Source organism: Arvicanthis niloticus, chromosome 10, assembly GCF_011762505.2.
Source record: "Arvicanthis niloticus isolate mArvNil1 chromosome 10, mArvNil1.pat.X, whole genome shotgun sequence".
NCBI lineage: Eukaryota > Metazoa > Chordata > Mammalia > Rodentia > Muridae > Arvicanthis > Arvicanthis niloticus.
The window spans coordinates 866,791-874,724 of NC_047667.1; the positions used below are offsets into that span (position 1 = coordinate 866,791).

General features: G+C 49.5%; 1 pseudogene; it reads right to left on the reverse strand.

Moving 5' to 3' along the window:
- Window positions 1-1,127: 1,127 nt before the first annotated feature.
- LOC117716396 (Y-box-binding protein 3 pseudogene) lies at window positions 1,128-7,067 on the reverse strand (annotated as a pseudogene).
- Between the last annotated feature and the right edge of the window lie 867 nt (window positions 7,068-7,934).

Consider the following 7,934-nt stretch of genomic DNA (forward strand, 5'->3'; position numbering starts at 1 on the left):
CTCCTCCCCAATTTCTACCACAGGGATGTCCTTCCAACTGTCTACCAAAGGGATTTCCTCCTCATTGTCCACAAGCAGGAATTCCTCCTCAATGTCCACCAAAAGACATCCTCCCCACTGTCCACCACAGTGACATCTTAACCAGTGACCACCACATGGACATCCTCCCAACTGTCCACCACAGGGACATCTACCCACTGTCCACAAAAGGTGGGTCCTCCCCAAGTCCACCAAAGGTACTTCCTGTTTACAGTCCAACACAGGGATATCCTCTCACTGACCACCATAAGGACGTCCTCCACACTGTCCAAGACAGATATGTCCTCTTCACTGTTCAACACAGGAATATCTTCCCCACTGTCTACCACAATTAAGTACTCCCCACTGTCCACAACAGTGTCATCCTCCTGTGCAACACAGAGATGTCCTCCCAACTGTGCACCACAGTGAAATCCTCCTCAATATCCACCACAGAAAGATCCTCCCCAATGTCCACCACAAGTACATCCTTCCCAATGTCCACAACAGGGATGTTCTCCCCACTGTCAACCACAGGGACATTGTCCTGTGTACCACAAGGACATCCTTACCACTGTCCAACACAGGGGCGTCCTGCTCACTGTCCACCACAGAAACATCCTTCCCACTGTCCAGCACAGTGACATCCTCCACAATGTGCACCACAGGGATATCCGCCTTTGCACAACAGGGACATCTTCACAACAGTCCACCACAGAGATGTCCTTGGCACTGTCCACCACAGAAATTTCCTTCACATTCTTCACCACAGGGACATCCCGTTGTATACCATAGGCCTATCCTCAACACTGTCCACTACAGCGATGTCTTCCCCATTGTCCACCACAGGGATGTTCTTTTCACTGTCCACCACAGGGTTGTCCTCCACACTGTCCACTACAGGTATGTCCTCACCACTGTACACCATAGGAACATACTCTCCACTGTCCAGCTCAAGGATATTTTCCCCATTGTCCATAACAGGAATGTCCACCCCCTGTTCATGATAGAGACATACTCCCCACTGTCCACCACAAAGATGTCTGCCCCACTGTCACCTATACGTATGTCCTCCTCACTGTCAACCACAGGGAACTACTCACCACTGTTCACCACAAGGACATGTGTTTACTCTCCACAACAAGTATGTCCACCACATATTTCTCCACAGGAAAGTCATTCTCAAAGTGCACCACAGGACATCCTCCTGTGCACAACAGGGACATCTTCACCACTGTCCACCACAGAGATATCTTCTGCCCTGTCCACCACAGAAACATTCTTCACACATTATAGCACAGTTACATCCTCTTGTGCAGTACAGGCCCATCCTCCTCACTGTCAACCACAGAGACCTTCTCCACACTGTCCACCAAAGGGGTGTCTTCCCCACTGACTACAACCAAGACATCCTCAACAGTGTCGAAGACAGATTTGTCCTTCCTACTATTCACCACAGGGACATCCTCCTCAATGTCCACCACAGGGACTTCCTTCACACTGTTTACCATAGTATCATCCTCCTGTGCACAACAGGGATGTCCTCCCCACTGTCCAACACAGGGACGTCCTCATTACAGTACACCACAGGGACATCCTCCCCAGTGTCTACCACAGGGACATCCTTGCCACTGTCCACTACAGGGATGTCCCCTCCACTGTCCAACACAGGTATGTTCTCTCCACCAACCAACACAGAGACGTCCCCCTTACTGTTCACCACAGTGAAGTTTTCTCCACTGTCCACCACAGGGACGTCCTCCTGTGTTTCACAAGGATGTCCTTTCCACAGTCTACCACAGGAGCATTCTCCACACTGTTCAACACAGGGCCGTCCTTCCCACTGTCCACCACAGGTCCTCTTTCCCACTGTGCACCACAGTGAAATCCTCTTCCTCAAAACAGGTACTTCCTCACTACTTTCCACCACAGAGAGAGTCTCTGCACTCTCCACCACAGAGACATCCTTCACACTCTCCACCACAGAGTCATGCTCCTCTGCCCCACAGGAATGTCCTTTTCACTGTCCACATAAATGTCCTACCCACTGTCCATTAAATGAAATTGTCCCCACTGTCCTCGATACAAATGTCTTTTTCACTCTCCACCTAAAGAACGTCTTTCTAACACTTTATGTCAGGGACGTCCTCCACACTGTCCACCACAGGGATGTCCCCTTCACTGTCCACCAGAGGGACATACTTGCTATTGTCCACCACAAAGACATCATCCCCACGGTACACCATAGTCATGTACTACTCACTGTCAACCAAATGGAAAGTCCTCCCTACTGTCCACTAAAAGGACCTCATATCCACTCTGGAACACAAGGACTTCCTCCCCACTGTCTAAAACAAGGACGTCCTCCCCACCTCCAAACTGCCCACCACAGAAATAATCTCCTGTGCCCCACAGCAACGTCCTCACCACTGTCCCCCACAGATGTCCTTTCCACTGTACACAATAGGGACGTCCTCCCCACTCTCCAGCACTTGTATGTCCTTTCCACTCTCCACTACAGAAACGTCCTCCCCATTGTCCACAAAAGAAACATCCTCCCCACTGTCCATCACAGTGGTGTCTTCACCATTGAACACCACAGAAACGTCCTATCCACTGTCCACCATAGAAATGTCCTCCCAACTGTCCAGCAAAGGGAAGTCCTCTCTACTGTCCAACACAGATTATTCTTTATGTGCTCTACAGGGATGTCCTCCTCACTGTCAACCAGAGAGACATCCTCCCCACTGCCCACAACAAGGATGTCCTCCCCACAGTCCACCAAAGTTAATTTCTCCCCATTGTTCACCACAGAAACCTCCTCTGTACAGTCCACCACAGGGACATCCTTCCCACTGTCCACCACAAAACATCCTCCCCACTGTCCACTAGAGGGAAGTCCTCCACACTGTTTACTTAAGGGACTCCCACCTCACTGTTGACCACAGAGTTATCCTCCCCACTGTCCAACACAGGTACATACTCCTCATTGTACACCACAACGACATCATCCCCACTGTCCAACATAATTATTTCCTACTTACTGTCAACCAAATGGAAAGTCCTCCCCACTGTCCAGCATTTCTATGTCCTTTCCACTCTCCATTAAAGAAACGTCCTCCCCACTGTCCATCACAGTGGCTTCCTCCCCATTGAACAACACAGAGATGTCATCTCTACTGTCCACCATAGAAATGTCCTCCCGACTGTCCACCAAAGGGAGGTCCTCTCCACTATCCACCACAGTGTTTTCTTCATGTGCTCCACAGGGACGTCCTCCCCACTGTCCACCACAGAAACGTCCTCCGCAGTGTCTACCATGGAAAAATCCTTTCTACTGTCCACAACAGTGATGTCCTCCCCACTGTCCTCCACAGGTACATTCTTTTAATCATCCTATTCAGTGCCGTCTACCTCTCACCACAGGGAAATTGTCCCCACTGTCCACCACAGGGATATTCTCCTGTATACCACAAGGATGTCCTTAAGACTGTCCACCACAGAGGTGTCCTCCCCACTGTCCAAGACAGGGATATCTTTCCCACTGTCCACCACAAGACATCCTCCCCACTGTACATCACAGGGACATTCTCCTCCTCACAACAGGGATGTCCTCATGACTGTCCACAACAGATATATCCTCCGCACTCTCAATAGCAGGGACATCCTTCCCACTGTCCACTACAGGGTCATCATCTTGTGCCCCACAGGAATGTCCTTTCCACTGTCCACAAAAACGTCTTACCCACTGACAAATAAATGAAATCGTTCCCACTGTCCACCACAGGGATGTCTTTTTCACTGTCCACCACAGGAATGTCCTCCTAACTGTTTACCTCAGGGATATGCTCCCCACTGTCCTCCACTGGGTCGGCCTACCAACTCTCCACCACAGGGATGTCCTCCCCACTGTCCACCACAGGAACATACTCGCCATTTTCCACCACAAAGTCATCGTCCCCACTATCCACCATACTATAGTCTGCCTCACTGACAACTACAGGGAAATTCCTTTCAACAGTCCACCAAAAGGACGTCACACCCACTGTACAACACAAGGACTTCCTCCCCACTGTCCAAAACTGTGGGGAAAAAAAAGGCTTGGGGATCCCGCAGTTCTTCCTGCCATGCTGTGGGTAGTCGGCTGGGAACGCTCTGGGTTTCTTCAGCTGGAAGTTGGGCCCGGCTGTTCATTAACTAAAAGTCTCTCCCTGGCTCCTCACGGTTCCTCATAGCGGCGCAGCCCCAACACACGAGGAAGCCCTTGGGTTTCCAAAACTGGTTTATTCACATGACGAATTGTGGACGGATCTGGATGCATACCCCTCAAACCCAGGATCGACCTGAGTTAAAAAGGGGAGGGGAGAAGGGGGGAGGGGCTGGGGAGGAATGTTTAATCGGCTCCACCTCTGGCCTTCAGGTATGTAAATCTCTCTAGGGCCTGTTCACGCCCTCCACCTGTGTACATGACTGAAGGGTGGAGGTGAAATGGAGATTAGACATTGTGTTAGGCCCAACATCCCACCCTTTTTTCTTTCATAAAAGGAGGGGCAACTCTGTGTTAATGAGAGATGTGGACCACATGGAAGTGGGCCTAGGAACAGGGCTAAACATTCTACTGTCCCTAAAAAGGGTCTCCGGGGTTTAAAGCCCGTTCAACCAGGCTATGTCCAAACAATCTCTTCACAGCCCAACATCTCACTGTTTTTTTGTGAAAATTTTGGATGAGGTGGTCAAAATAAAACACTATGTAGGCCAGAGGGTGTAGCATAACCAAGTCAAGGGTAATGGGAATTGAGGGTAGGGTTTGGAAGGCAGGGAATCATTGAAACAATTAAATACAGATTGTACAGTTTGAGGGTAATGACATCTGATTAATCTAAATAGACATTATGTTTTCCTCACTAACATGTAACTTAAGCTATGTGACTTTGACAAAAGAGTTTATTTGTAGTTGGAAGGTCTGGATCTGTCTTCTGTAGTGAGCATCTCTGGGTTTTGGCGTGCATCTCTGGAGCCTGGTGTGGGTCTCTGGATCTCAGCATGTTCTGGGTTCTTCAGTCAGATGAGACGACTGGAAGAAGGCAGCTTGGCAGGTTTCAGGAGGTGTCGCTGTCTCTGGATCTCAGCGTGTCTCTGGAGTCTGCAGTCAGATGAGGTGGCTGGGAGGAAGCAGCTTGGCATCTCAGGCAGGTTCCAGAGGATGGCTGGACTCTGTTGGATCTGTGGGTATACCTGTGGGATAATCACAGCAGGGAAGCAGCATCTCCAGCAGGGAGATGTCTGTAGGCTGGATACGGAGCATTAAATTGCTTGGGAACAAGCACATTATGGCCTGTCGTTAAGATCTTGGAAAAGCAAAGGTGTTTGAGGAAATTTAGTCTTAGAAGGTATCTTGGATAGCGGAGGGAGAAAAACAATGTTAATTTTGTATCTGGGATTGGCAGCAACAGTTTGCCTGTAAAAGAAATTAGTTGTTAATTAAGACTCAAGATATGGTGATCAGCACGTTGACTTAACTGTGGAAGGAAATTAGATAGCTTTTAAACCTTGAAGAAATTATAAAGGTTGAAAAATAATGTTGGACATCTATCACAAGTATTAGAGAGAAAAGGCAGTATTAAAATAGAAAAAAATAACAAATTTTTGGTTGAAAAAACACAAGCATTGTTGTTTTAGGTGTTCCTGTTAGGAAGAAAAGGAAACGTTTAAAAATTTTGGTTGAAAAACATGAACGTTTGTTGCAGGTCCTCCTGTTGGGGAGGAGCAGTAATGGCGGGTTTAGAAGCAGTGGGGAGGGGCCTTGTTCTGCGATGTGGCGTCTGGGTGCTCTGGCAGAGAGGACCTGTATTCCAACTTTCTTTTTATTAGAAATTTTAATTGTAGAGAAGGATCAAAAAGCTAACTTGAAGTTTATAGGGAGAGATACCTAGGCTTGATAGGAGAGCTAAGAGTCAGAGAGTGAAAGGCTATAGGAATCTCTCACCTAAGGAAGGAGTCTTAGGAGGGTCACAGCAGGCACTGTGACTTGAAAGACTGTTGTTGTCTGTGAAGGAGCCCTCTCTGTGGAGCTGGGGGATGGGCAAAGTGGAAGCTAGGGGGTCTGCCATCTTGCCCTTGAGCTGGAAAGCACATGGAGAGGGAGAGACAGAGAGAAAGAGGAGGAGTTAAAGTAGAGAAGTTGACCAGGAACACATGGAGAAAGAGTGGGGCCTAGTCTTTTGAACTAGGCAGTAGCTAAAAATTAGAAGAAGCTAACAAGGAACACGTGGAGAAAGAGGGGGGAGACAGAAAGAAGCCTGCCTAGTTTTGTGAACTAGGCTGGGAATTACTCACTGTCCTGGAGTTTCAGGGAGAGGTTTTCTGTGGGCAATAACTGGGGAGAACACTCTTGGAGTTGGTCTACCACCTGTAGCTGGCTCTACCACCTGTAGGGAACTATATGGGCTCGTGTGTGGATGAGCGGGTCTCCTGCAGAACCTCGGGAGGTAGGTTGGATTCCGATGGACCAGGAGTTGTGTTTTCTTGGGGACTCTATCTTTCATCTGTCTAATCTCACCAGCATTATTGGGAGGTCTACAGCGCACAGCATAGCAGCTCTCTTCTACTGGAACTCCATCTGGGCCAGTCACATTTGTTGTTTTAGGACCCCCTTTTCCTACAACCACATCAAACTCTACAATTTCTCCCTCCCCCACACTGCGCAGATACTTGCGTGGATTATTCTTCTTGATGGCAGTCTGGTGTATAAACACATCTTCTTTGGTGTCATTTCGGTTTATAAATCCATATCCATTTCTGATGTTGAACCATTTGACAGTGCCCAGGACTTTGGTGGCGAGAATTTTCTTCTCCGGGTCCTTGTTGCCCACGGGAGCTGAAGAGGCCGGGGAGGGTCCGGGTCTGTGTCTCTGCCGGGGCTCCCCCGCGAGGGGCACGGCTGGCGCCAGGGCCTGGGGCGTGCTGCTGGCTGCAGGGCTCTTAGGCGTGGAGTCTGCAGCCTGCGGGAGCGTGATGCCGCAGGTGGTGGCCTCGTCCGCCTTGCTCATGCCGCCTCTCCGCTCTCTCTGGGCACCGGTTAGTGCGGTGGCGGTCGCGGCAGGGTCAGCTCGCAGCTGGCAGCTCGGGGGCAGGGGACGCGTGAGCTCGAGGTCTCGCTGGGTCTCCCGGCCCCGAAGATGGCAGGTTGTAGGGCATTCATCTTTCCAATGTCTTCTCTCCCCACATTTGAGGCAGTTTTTTTTCTGTCTTTATTGCTGCCACAAATGCCTGAGCTATGGATGCAACCTGATTTGATGGGGTTCCTATTTATCTGGTTGCTACAACCCACCTATCGTGATGCTCCTCCCGGAGACCCTGGCAAGCTAGTCTAGACTCGGAAGTCATGCCTTCCCAAACAATGGTTTTAAGAAGAAGGTCCCTAGCTGTGGGGTTGGAGATTTTTCTTTCTAAGCTCATTTTAGTTCTGAAGATAAAATCAGATAGAGGTTCTCCAGGCTTCTGATGAAGGGAGAGCAGGGAGTGGGCAGGGTCTTGTGACCCTGAAGGTGGAGTAAGCCTATTCCAGGCTTGAATGGCACAGAGGAGGACCTGGTCATAGTAGCCTGCTGGCTGACTTGCCTGTTGTGCCCCAGTAGAGAAATCTTCCTGGCCAAAGAGTTATTTAAAACCCCATGGAGTGTCATCTTCCCTTCCCTGGTTTTGCCTGACTTGCTGAAGACACTCATCACGATAATACTCCTCCCATTCTAGAAACATTGGATCAGGAAGGGCAGAACGGCAAATATCTCTCCAATCTTGGGGGGTGTTTAAGTTGGCAATATGGCTCTGTAGGAGGGATTTTGTCCACGGTGTATGAATGCCATCTTCCTTCACTGCCTGCCTGAGTTCTTTTAGGTCGGAGGCTTGGATAGGGT